At 38.3% G+C, this 14,563-nt stretch overlaps 1 protein-coding gene across 39 annotated transcripts in view; it reads left to right on the top strand.

The window, feature by feature from the left end:
* Positions 1-14,563, top strand: part of LOC130897163 (ankyrin-3-like) — a 217,828-nt gene that overhangs the window by 143,521 nt on the left and 59,744 nt on the right. The window lies entirely within an intron of this gene.

The raw sequence follows: 14,563 nt of genomic DNA, 5'->3' as shown, positions 1-14,563 counted from the left end.
AGTCAAACAACACGTATGTCACCAATAAAACCCGTTGAAAAAATATCGATAGAACCGATCACTGATAAAGAAGGTGAAAAGCATTCTCCAGTTAAAGAAGATGACAAATCAATTGAATCCACGAAAAAACCAACAATGCCAAAAATAACTGACATTGATTCTGAAGAACAACATGACAAAATACCTGATGATAAAGACGTTAAGATGCAGAAATCTCCAATTGCATTGATAGGAGACGGAGAATCTCCCATCGAGGAGGAACGAACTTCGACTTCACCTGTAATGGAACCCCCAGAATTACACAAACCTGACGATAAACAGCCTGCCGAATCTCAACCTGCTAGTATAATACTGGGTGACAAGAAATCCCCTGGTCCAACAACACCATTAGCACCAATGTCACCAATAAAACCCGTTGAAGAAATAGCGACAGAACCGATCACTGATAAAGAAGGTGAAAAGCATTCTCCAGTTAGAGAAGATGACAAATCAATTGAATCCACGAAAAAACCAACAATGCCAAAAATAACTGACATTGATTCTGAAGAACAACATGACAAAATACCTGATGATAAAGACGTTAAGATGCAGAAATCTCCAATTGCATTGATAGGAGACGGAGAATCTCCCATCGAGGAGGAACGAACTTCGACTTCACCTGTAATGGAACCCACAGAATTACACAAACCTGACGATAAACAGCCTGCCGAATCTCAACCTTCTAGTATAATATTAGATGACAAGAAATCCCCTGGTCCAACAACACCATTAGCACCAATGTCACCAATAAAACCCGTTGAAAAAATAGCGACAGAACCGATCACTGATGAAAAATATGAAAAGCATTCACCTGTTAAAGAAGATGACAAATCAATTGAATCCATGAAAAAACCAACAATGGCAAAAATAACTGACATTGATTCTGAAGAACAACATGACAAAATACCTGATGATAAAGACGTTAAAATGCAGAAATCTCCAATTGCATTGATAGGAGACGGAGAATCTCCCATCGAGGAGGTACGAACTCCGTCTTCACTCAAAATGGAACCCACAGAATTACACAAACCTGACGATAAACAGCCTGCCGAATCTCAACCTCCTAGTATAATACAAGTTGACAAGAAATCCCCTGGTCCAACAACACCAATGTCACCAATAAAACCCGTTGAAAAAATATCGATAGAACAGATCACTGATAAAGAAGGTGAAAAGCATTCTCCAGTTAGAGAAGATGACAAATCAATTGAATCCACGAAAAAACCAACAATGCCAAAGATAACTGACATTGACTCTAAAGAACAACATGACAAAATACCTGATGATAAAGACGTTAAGATGCAGAAATCTCCAATTGCATTGATAGGAGACGGAGATTCTCGCATCGAGGAGGTACGAACTCCGTCTTCACTCAAAATGGAACCCACAGAATTACACAAACCTGACGATAAACAGCCTGCCGAATCTGAACCTCCTAGTATAATACAAGTTGACAAGAAATCCCCTGGTCCAACAACACCAATGTCACCAATAAAACCCGTTGAAAACATATCGATAGAACAGATCACTGATAAAGAAGGTGAAAAGCATTCTCCAGTTAGAGAAGATGACAAATCAATTGAATCCACGAAAAAACCAACAATGCCAAAGATAACTGACATTGACTCTAAAGAACAACATGACAAAATACCTGATGATAAAGACGTTAAGATGCAGAAACCTCCAATTGCATTGATAGGAGACGGAGAATCTCCCATCGAGGAGGTACGAACTCCGTCTTCACTTAAAATGGAACCCACAGAATTACACAAACCTGACGATAAACAGCCGGCCGAATCTAAACCTTCTAGTATAATATTAGCTGACAAGAAATCCCCTGGTCCAACAACACCATTAGCACCAATGTCACCAATAAAACCCGTTGAAAAAATAGCGACAGAACCGATCACTGATGAAAAATATGAAAAGCATTCACCTGTTAAAGAAGATGACAAATCAATTGAATCCATGAAAAAACCAACAATGGCAAAAATAACTGACATTGATTCTGAAGAACAACATGACAAAATACCTGATGATAAAGACGTTAAAATGCAGAAATCTCCAATTGCATTGATAGGAGACGGAGAATCTCCCATCGAGGAGGTACGAACTCCGTCTTCACTTAAAATGGAACCCACAGAATTACACAAACCTGACGATAAACAGCCTGCCGAATCTCAACCTCCTAGTATAATACAAGTTGACAAGAAATCCCCTGGTCCAACAACACCAATGTCACCAATAAAACCCGTTGAAAACATATCGATAGAACAGATCACTGATAAAGAAGGTGAAAAGCATTCTCCAGTTAGAGAAGATGACAAATCAATTGAATCCACGAAAAAACGAACAATGCCAAAGATAACTGACATTGACTCTAAAGAACAACATGACAAAATACCTGATGATAAAGACGTTAAGATGCAGAAATCTCCAATTGCATTGATAGGAGACGGAGATTCTCGCATCGAGGAGGTACGAACTCCGTCTTCACTCAAAATGGAACCCACAGAATTACACAAACCTGACGATAAACAGCCTGCCGAATCTCAACCTCCTAGTATAATACAAGTTGACAAGAAATCCCCTGGTCCAACAACACCAATGTCACCAATAAAACCCGTTGAAAACATATCGATAGAACAGATCACTGATAAAGAAGGTGAAAAGCATTCTCCAGTTAGAGAAGATGACAAATCAATTGAATCCACGAAAAAACCAACAATGCCAAAGATAACTGACATTGACTCTAAAGAACAACATGACAAAATACCTGATGATAAAGACGTTAAGATGCAGAAATCTCCAATTGCATTGATAGGAGACGGAGAATCTCCCATCGAGGAGGTACGAACTCCGTCTTCACTTAAAATGGAACACACAGAATTACACAAACCTGACGATAAACGGCCTGCCGAATCTCAACCTTCTAGTATAATATTAGATGACAAGAAATCCCCTAGTCAAACAACACCAATGTCACCAATAAAACCCGTTGAAAAAATATCGATAGAACCGATCACTGATAAAGAAGGTGAAAAGCATTCTCCAGTTAAAGAAGATGACAAATCAATTGAATCCACGAAAAAACCAACAATGCCAAAGATAACTGACATTGATTCTAAAGAACAACATGACAAAATACCTGATGATAAAGACGTTAAGATGAAGAAATCTCCAATTGCATTGATAGCAGACGGAGAATCTCCCATCGAGGAGGAACGAACTTCAACTTCACTTAAAATGGAACCCACAGAATTACACAAACCTGACGATAAACAGCAGGCAGAATCTAAACCTTCTAGTATAATATTAGCTGACAAGAAATCCCCTAGTCAAACAACACCAATGTCACCAATAAAACCCGTTGAAAAAATATCGATAGAACCGATCACTGATAAAGAAGGTGAAAAGCATTCTCCAGTTAAAGAAGATGACAAATCAATTGAATCCACGAAAAAACCAACAATGCCAAAAATAACTGACATTGATTCTAAAGAACAACATGACAAAATACCTGATAATAAAGACGTTAAGATGAAGAAATCTCCAATTGCATTGATAGCAGACGGAGAATCTCCCATCGAGGAGGAACGAACTTCGACTTCACTTAAAATGGAACACACAGAATTACACAAACCTGACGATAAACAGCCTGCCGAATATCAACCTTCTAGTATAATATTAGATGACAAGAAATCCCCTGGTCCAACAACACCATTAGCACCAATGTCACCGATAAAACCCGTTGAAAAAATAGCGACAGAACCGATCACTGATAAAGAAGGTGAAAAGCATTCTCCAGTTAAAGAAGATGACAAATCAATTGAATCCACGAAAAAACCAACAATGCCGAAAATAACTGACATTGATTCTAAAGAACAACATGACAAAATACCTGATGATAAAGACGTTAAGATGAAGAAATCTCCAATTGCATTGATAGCAGACGGAGAATCTCCCATCGAGGAGGAACGAACTTCGACTTCACTTAAAATGGAACACACAGAATTACACAAACCTGACGATAAACAGCCTGCCGAATATCAACCTTCTAGTATAATATTAGATGACAAGAAATCCCCTGGTCCAACAACACCATTAGCACCAATGTCACCGATAAAACCCGTTGAAAAAATAGCGACAGAACCGATCACTGATAAAGAAGGTGAAAAGTATTCACCTGTAAAAGAAGATGACAAATCAATTGAATCCACGAAAAAACCAACAATGCCAAAAATAACTGACATTGATTCTAAAGAACAACATGACAAAATACCTGATGATAAAGACGTTAAGATGCAGAAATCTCCAATTGCATTGCTAGGAGACGGAGAATCTCCCATCGAGGAGGTACGAACTCCGTCTTCACTTAAAATGGAACCCACAGAATTACACAAACCTGACGATAAACGGCCTGCCGAATCTCAACCTTCTAGTATAATATTAGATGACAAGAAATCCCCTGGTCCAACAACACCATTAGCACCAATGTCACCAATAAAACCCGTTGAAAAAATAGCGACAGAACCGATCACTGATAAAGAAGGTGAAAAGCATTCTCCAGTTAAAGAAGATGACAAATCAATTGAATCCACGAAAAAACCAACAATGCCAAAAATAACTGACATTGATTCTAAAGAACAACATGACAAAATACCTGATAATAAAGACGTTAAGATGAAGAAATCTCCAATTGCATTGATAGCAGACGGAGAATCTCCCATCGAGGAGGTACGAACTCCGTCTTCACTCAAAATGGAACCCACAGAATTACACAAACCTGACGATAAACAGCCGGCCGAATCTAAACCTTCTAGTATAATATTAGCTGACAAGAAATCCCCTGGTCCAACAACACCATTAGCACCAATGTCACCAATAAAACCCGTTGAAAAAATAGCGACAGAACCGATCACTGATGAAAAATATGAAAAGCATTCACCTGTTAAAGAAGATGACAAATCAATTGAATCCACGAAAAAACCAACAATGCCGAAAATAACTGACATTGATTCTAAAGAACAACATGACAAAATACCTGATGATAAAGACGTTAAGATGAAGAAATCTCCAATTGCATTGATAGGAGACGGAGAATCTCGCATCGAGGAGGTACGAACTCCGTCTTCACTCAAAATGAAACCCACAGAATTACATAAACTGGACGATAAACAGCCTGCCGAATCTCAACCTCCTAGTATGATACTAGCTGACAAGAAATCCCCTAGTCAAACAACACCAATGTCACCAATAAAACCCGTTGAAAAAATAGCGACAGAACCGATCACTGATGAAAAATATGAAAAGCATTCACCTGTTAAAGAAGATGACAAATCAATTGAATCCACGAAAAAACCAACAATGCCGAAAATAACTGACATTGATTCTAAAGAACAACATGACAAAATACCTGATGATAAAAACGTTAAGATGCAGAAATCTCCATTTGCATTGATAGGAGACGGAGAATCTTCCATCGAGGAGGTACGAACTCCGTCTTCACTCAAAATGGAACCCACAGAATTACACAAACCTGACGATAAACAGCAGGCAGAATCTAAACCTTCTAGTATAATATTAGCTGACAAGAAATCCCCTGGTCCAACAACACAATTATCACCGATGTCACCATTGAAAATCGTTGAAAAAATATCGATAGAACCGATCATTGATAAAGAAGGTGAGAAGCATTCACCTGTTAAAGAAGATGACAAATCAATTGAATCCACGAAAAAACCAACAATGCCAAAAATAACTGACATTGATTCTGGAGAACAACATGACAAAATACCTGATGATAAAGACGTTAAGATGCAGAAATCTCCAATTGCATTGATAGGAGACGGAGAATATCCTATCGAGGAGGTACGAAATCCTTCTTCACTTAAAATGGAACCCACAGAATTACACAAACCTGACGATAAACAGCAGGCAGAATCTAAACCTTCTAGTATAATATCAGCTGACAAGAAATCCCCTGGTCCAACAACACCATTAGCACCAATGTCACCAATAAAACCCGTTGAAAAAATATCGATAGAACCGATCACTGATAAAGAAGGTGAAAAGCATTTTCCAGTTAAAGAAGATGACAAATCAATTGAATCCACGAAAAAACCAACAATGCCAAAAATAACTGACATTGATTCTGGAGAACAACATGACAAAATACCTGATGATAAAGACGTTAAGATGCAGAAATCTCCAATTGCATTGATAGGAGACGGAGAATATCCTATCGAGGAGGTACGAAATCCTTCCTCACTTAAAATGGAACCCACAGAATTACACAAACCTGACGATAAACAGCAGGCAGAATCTAAACCTTCTAGTATAATAGTAGCTGACAAGAAATCCCCTGGTCCAACAACACCATTAGCACCAATGTCACCAATAAAACCCGTTGAAAAAATATCGATAGAACCGATCACTGATAAAGAAGGTGAAAAGCATTTTCCAGTTAAAGAAGATGACAAATCAATTGAATCCACGAAAAAACCAACAATGCCAAAAATAACTGACATTGATTCTGGAGAACAACATGACAAAATACCTGATGATAAAGACGTTAAGATGCAGAAATCTCCAATTGCATTGATAGGAGACGGAGAATATCCTATCGAGGAGGTACGAAATCCTTCTTCACTTAAAATGGAACCCACAGAATTACACAAACCTGACGATAAACAGCAGGCAGAATCTAAACCTTCTAGTATAATATCAGCTGACAAGAAATCCCCTGGTCCAACAACACCAATGTCACCAATAAAACCCGTTGAAAAAATATCGATAGAACAGATCACTGATAAAGAAGGTGAAAAGCATTCTCCAGTTAGAGAAGATGACAAATCAATTGAATCCACGGAGAGAGCAACAATGCCAGGTATAACTGACATTGATTCTAAAGAACAACATGACAAAATACCTGATGATAAAGACGTTAAGATGCAGAAATCTCCAATTGCATTGATAGGAGACGGAGATTCTCGCATCGAGGAGGTACGAACTCCGTCTTCACTCAAAATGGAACCCACAGAATTACACAAACCTGACGATAAACAGCCTGCCGAATCTCAACCTCCTAGTATAATACAAGTTGACAAGAAATCCCCTGGTCCAACAACACCAATGTCACCAATAAAACCCGTTGAAAACATATCGATAGAACAGATCACTGATAAAGAAGGTGAAAAGCATTCTCCAGTTAGAGAAGATGACAAATCAATTGAATCCACGAAAAAACCAACAATGCCAAAGATAACTGACATTGACTCTAAAGAACAACATGACAAAATACCTGATGATAAAGACGTTAAGATGCAGAAACCTCCAATTGCATTGATAGGAGACGGAGAATCTCCCATCGAGGAGGTACGAACTCCGTCTTCACTTAAAATGGAACCCACAGAATTACACAAACCTGACGATAAACAGCCGGCCGAATCTAAACCTTCTAGTATAATATTAGCTGACAAGAAATCCCCTGGTCCAACAACACCATTAGCACCAATGTCACCAATAAAACCCGTTGAAAAAATAGCGACAGAACCGATCACTGATGAAAAATATGAAAAGCATTCACCTGTTAAAGAAGATGACAAATCAATTGAATCCATGAAAAAACCAACAATGGCAAAAATAACTGACATTGATTCTGAAGAACAACATGACAAAATACCTGATGATAAAGACGTTAAAATGCAGAAATCTCCAATTGCATTGATAGGAGACGGAGAATCTCCCATCGAGGAGGTACGAACTCCGTCTTCACTTAAAATGGAACCCACAGAATTACACAAACCTGACGATAAACAGCCTGCCGAATCTCAACCTCCTAGTATAATACAAGTTGACAAGAAATCCCCTGGTCCAACAACACCAATGTCACCAATAAAACCCGTTGAAAAAATATCGATAGAACAGATCACTGATAAAGAAGGTGAAAAGCATTCTCCAGTTAGAGAAGATGACAAATCAATTGAATCCACGAAAAAACCAACAATGCCAAAGATAACTGACATTGACTCTAAAGAACAACATGACAAAATACCTGATGATAAAGACGTTAAGATGCAGAAACCTCCAATTGCATTGATAGGAGACGGAGAATCTCCCATCGAGGAGGTACGAACTCCGTCTTCACTTAAAATGGAACCCACAGAATTACACAAACCTGACGATAAACAGCCGGCCGAATCTAAACCTTCTAGTATAATATTAGCTGACAAGAAATCCCCTGGTCCAACAACACCATTAGCACCAATGTCACCAATAAAACCCGTTGAAAAAATAGCGACAGAACCGATCACTGATGAAAAATATGAAAAGCATTCACCTGTTAAAGAAGATGACAAATCAATTGAATCCACGAAAAAACCAACAATGCCGAAAATAACTGACATTGATTCTAAAGAACAACATGACAAAATACCTGATGATAAAGACGTTAAGATGAAGAAATCTCCAATTGCATTGATAGGAGACGGAGAATCTCGCATCGAGGAGGTACGAACTCCGTCTTCACTCAAAATGAAACCCACAGAATTACATAAACTGGACGATAAACAGCCTGCCGAATCTCAACCTCCTAGTATGATACTAGCTGACAAGAAATCCCCTAGTCAAACAACACCAATGTCAACAATAAAACCCGTTGAAAAAATAGCGACAGAACCGATCACTGATAAAGAAGGTGAAAAGCATTCTCCAGTTGAAGAAGATGACAAATCAATTGAATCCACGAAAAAACCAACAATGCCAAAGATAACTGACATTGATTCTAAAGAACAACATGACAAAATACCTGATGATAAAGACGTTAAGATGAAGAAATCTCCAATTGCATTGATAGCAGACGGAGAATCTCCCATCGAGGAGGAACGAACTTCAACTTCACTTAAAATGGAACCCACAGAATTACACAAACCTGACGATAAACAGCAGGCAGAATCTAAACCTTCTAGTATAATATTAGCTGACAAGAAATCCCCTAGTCAAACAACACCAATGTCACCAATAAAACCCGTTGAAAAAATATCGATAGAACCGATCACTGATAAAGAAGGTGAAAAGCATTCTCCAGTTAAAGAAGATGACAAATCAATTGAATCCACGAAAAAACCAACAATGCCAAAAATAACTGACATTGATTCTAAAGAACAACATGACAAAATACCTGATGATAAAGACGTTAAGATGAAGAAATCTCCAATTGCATTGATAGGAGACGGAGAATCTCGCATCGAGGAGGTACGAACTCCGTCTTCACTCAAAATGAAACCCACAGAATTACATAAACTGGACGATAAACAGCCTGCCGAATCTCAACCTCCTAGTATGATACTAGCTGACAAGAAATCCCCTAGTCAAACAACACCAATGTCACCAATAAAACCCGTTGAAAAAATAGCGACAGAACCGATCACTGATGAAAAATATGAAAAGCATTCACCTGTTAAAGAAGATGACAAATCAATTGAATCCACGAAAAAACCAACAATGCCAAAAATAACTGACATTGATTCTAAAGAACAACATGACAAAATACCTGATGATAAAAACGTTAAGATGCAGAAATCTCCAATTGCATTGATAGGAGACGGAGAATCTTCCATCGAGGAGGTACGAACTCCGTCTTCACTCAAAATGGAACCCACAGAATTACACAAACCTGACGATAAACAGCAGGCAGAATCTAAACCTTCTAGTATAATATTAGCTGACAAGAAATCCCCTGGTCCAACAACACAATTATCACCGATGTCACCATTGAAAATCGTTGAAAAAATATCGATAGAACCGATCATTGATAAAGAAAGTGAGAAGCATTCACCTGTTAAAGAAGATGACAAATCAATTGAATCCACGAAAAAACCAACAATGCCAAAAATAACTGACATTGATTCTGGAGAACAACATGACAAAATACCTGATGATAAAGACGTTAAGATGCAGAAATCTCCAATTGCATTGATAGGAGACGGAGAATATCCTATCGAGGAGGTACGAAATCCTTCTTCACTTAAAATGGAACCCACAGAATTACACAAACCTGACGATAAACAGCAGGCAGAATCTAAACCTTCTAGTATAATATCAGCTGACAAGAAATCCCCTGGTCCAACAACACCAATGTCACCAATAAAACCCGTTGAAAAAATATCGATAGAACAGATCACTGATAAAGAAGGTGAAAAGCATTTTCCAGTTAAAGAAGATGACAAATCAATTGAATCCACGGAGAAAGCAACAATGCCAGGAATAACTGACATTGATTCTGAAGAACAACATGACAAAATACCTGATGATAAAGACGTTAAAATGCAGAAATCTCCAATTGCATTGATAGGAGACGGAGAATCTCGCATCGAGGAGGTACGAACTCCGTCTTCACTCAAAATGGAACCCACAGAGTTACACAAACCTGACAATAAACAGCAGGCAGAATCTAAATCTTCTAGTATAATACTAGTTGACAAGAAATCCCCTAGTCAAACAACACCAATGTCACCAATAAAACCCGTTGAAAAAATATCGATAGAACCGATCACTGATAAAGAAGGTGAAAAGCATTCTCCAGTTAGAGAAGATGACAAATCAATTGAATCCACGAAAAAACCATTAATGGCAAAAATAACTGACATTGATTCTGAAGAACAACATGACAAAATACCTGATGATAAAGACGTTAAGATGCAGAAACCTCCAATTGCATTGATAGGAGACGGAGAATCTCCCATCGAGGAGGTACGAACTCCGTCTTCACTCAAAATGGAACCCACAGAATTACACAAACCTGACGATAAACAGCCGGCCGAATCTAAACCTTCTAGTATAATATTAGCTGACAAGAAATCCCCTGGTCCAACAACACCATTAGCACCAATGTCAACAATAAAACCCGTTGAAAAAATAGCGACAGAACCGATCACTGATGAAAAATATGAAAAGCATTCACCTGTTAAAGAAGATGACAAATCAATTGAATCCACGAAAAAACCAACAATGCCGAAAATAACTGACATTGATTCTAAAGAACAACATGACAAAATACCTGATGATAAAGACGTTAAGATGAAGAAATCTCCAATTGCATTGATAGGAGACAGAGAATCTTCCATCGAGGAGGTACGAACTCCGTCTTCACTCAAAATGGAACCCACAGAATTACACAAACCTGACGATAAACAGCAGGCAGAATCTAAACCTTCTAGTATTATATTAGCTGATAAGAAATCCCCTGGTCCAACAACACCATTAGCACCAATGTTACCAGTGAAACCCGTTGAAAAAATATCGATAGAACCGATCACTGATAAAGAAGATGAAAAGCATTCACCTGTTAAAGAAGATGACAAATCAATTGAATCCACGGAGAAAGCAACAATGCCTGGAATAACTGACATTGATTCTAAAGAACAACATGACAAAGTACCTGATGATAAAGACGTTAAGATGCAGAAATCTCCAATTGCATTGATAGGAGACGGAGAATCTCCCATCGAGGAGGTACGAACTCCGTCTTCACTCAAAATGGAACCCACAGAATTACACAAACCTGACGATAAACAGCCTGCAGAATCTCAACCTGCTAGTATAATAGTAGCTGACAAGAAATCCCCTGGTCCAACAACACCATTAGCACCAATGTCACCAATAAAACCCGTTGAAAAAATATCGATAGAACCGATCACTGATAAAGAAGGTGAAAAGCATTCTCCAGTTAAAGAAGATGACAAATCAATTGAATCCACGAAAAAACCAACAATGCTAGAAATAACTGACATTGATTCTAAAGAACAACATGACAAAATACCTGATGATGAAGTCGTTAAGATGCAGAAATCTCCAATTGCATTGATAGGAGACAGAGAATCTCCTATCGAGGAGGTACGAACTCCGTCTTCACTCAAAATGGAACCCACAGAATTACACAAACCTGACGATAAACAGCCTGCCGAATCTCAACCTGCTAGTATAATACTAGGTGACAAGAAATCATCTGGTCCAACAACACCATCAGCACCAATGTCACCAATAAAAATCGTTGAAAAAATATCGATAGAACCGATCACTGATAAAGAAGGTGAAAAGCATTTTCCAGTTAAAGAAGATGACAAATCAATTGAATCCACGGAGAAAGCAACAATGCCAGGAATAACTGACATTGATTCTGAAGAACAACATGACAAAATACCTGATGATAAAGACGTTAAAATGCAGAAATCTCCAATTGCATTGATAGGAGACGGAGAATCTCGCATCGAGGAGGTACGAACTCCGTCTTCACTCAAAATGAAACCCACAGAATTACATAAACTGGACGATAAACAGCCTGCCGAATCTCAACCTCCTAGTATGATACTAGCTGACAAGAAATCCCCTAGTCAAACAACACCAATGTCACCAATAAAACCCGTTGAAAAAATATCGATAGAACCGATCACTGATAAAGAAGGTGAAAAGCATTCTCCAGTTAAAGAAGATGACAAATCAATTGAATCCACGGAGAAAGCAACAATGCCAGGAATAACTGACATTGATTCTAAAGAACAACATGACAAAATACCTGATGATAAAAACGTTAAGATGCAGAAATCTCCAATTGCATTGATAGGAGACGGAGAATCTTCCATCGAGGAGGTACGAACTCCGTCTTCACTCAAAATGGAACCCACAGAATTACACAAACCTGACGATAAACAGCCTGCCGAATCTCAACCTTCTAGTATAATATTAGCTGACAAGAAATCCCCTGGTCCAACAACACAATTATCACCGATGTCACCATTGAAAATCGTTGAAAAAATATCGATAGAACCGATCACTGATAAAGAAGGTGAAAAGCATTTTCCAGTTAAAGAAGATGACAAATCAATTGAATCCACGGAGAAAGCAACAATGCCAGGAATAACTGACATTGATTCTGAAGAACAACATGACAAAATACCTGATGATAAAGACGTTAAGATGAAGAAATCTCCAATTGCATTGATAGCAGACGGAGAATCTCCCATCGAGGAGGAACGAACTTCGACTTCACTTAAAATGGAACACACAGAATTACACAAACCTGACGATAAACAGCAGGCAGAATCTAAACCTTCTAGTATAATACTGGGTGACAAGAAATCCCCTAGTCAAACAACACCAATGTCACCAATAAAACCCGTTGAAAAAATATCGATAGAACCGATCACTGATAAAGAAGGTGAAAAGCATTCTCCAGTTAGAGAAGATGACAAATCAATTGAATCCACGAAAAAACCATTAATGGCAAAAATAACTGACATTGATTCTGAAGAACAACATGACAAAATACCTGATGATAAAGACGTTAAGATGCAGAAACCTCCAATTGCATTGATAGGAGACGGAGAATCTCCCATCGAGGAGGTACGAACTCCGTCTTCACTCAAAATGGAACCCACAGAATTACACAAACCTGACGATAAACAGCCGGCCGAATCTAAACCTTCTAGTATAATATTAGCTGACAAGAAATCCCCTGGTCCAACAACACCATTAGCACCAATGTCACCGATAAAACCCGTTGAAAAAATAGCGACAGAACCGATCACTGATGAAAAATATGAAAAGCATTCACCTGTTAAAGAAGATGACAAATCAATTGAATCCACTAAAAAACCAACAATGCCAAAAATAACTGACATTGATTCTAAAGAACAACATGACAAAATACCTGATGATAAAGACGTTAAGATGAAGAAATCTCCAATTGCATTGATAGCAGACGGAGAATCTCCCATCGAGGAGGAACGAACTTCGACTTCACTTAAAATGGAACACACAGAATTACACAAACCTGACGATAAACAGCAGGCAGAATCTAAACCTTCTAGTATAATACTGGGTGACAAGAAATCCCCTGGTCCAACAACACCATTAGCACCAATGTCACCAATAAAACCCGTTGAAAAAATAGCGACAGAACCGATCACTGATAAAGAAGGTGAAAAGCATTCTCCAGTTAAAGAAGATGAAAAATCAATTGAATCCACGAAAAAACCAACAATGCCAAAAATAACTGACATTGATTCTGAAGAACAAAATGACAAAATACCTGATGATAAAGACGTTAAGATGCAGAAACCTCCAATTGCATTGATAGGAGACGGAGAATCTCCCATCGAGGAGGTACGAACTCCGTCTTCACTCAAAATGGAACCCACAGAATTACACAAACCTGACGATAAACAGCCGGCCGAATCTAAACCTTCTAGTATAATATTAGCTGACAAGAAATCCCCTGGTCCAACAACACCATTAGCACCAATGTCACCGATAAAACCCGTTGAAAAAATAGCGACAGAACCGATCACTGATGAAAAATATGAAAAGCATTCACCTGTTAAAGAAGATGACAAATCAATTGAATCCACTAAAAAACCAACAATGCCAAAAATAACTGACATTGATTCTAAAGAACAACATGACAAAATACCTGATGATAAAGACGTTAAGATGAAGAAATCTCCAATTGCATTGATAGCAGACG

This window comes from Diorhabda carinulata, chromosome 8 (assembly GCF_026250575.1).
Source record: "Diorhabda carinulata isolate Delta chromosome 8, icDioCari1.1, whole genome shotgun sequence".
Taxonomy (NCBI): domain Eukaryota; kingdom Metazoa; phylum Arthropoda; class Insecta; order Coleoptera; family Chrysomelidae; genus Diorhabda; species Diorhabda carinulata.
This window is presented reverse-complemented; position numbering and strand designations above follow the sequence as displayed.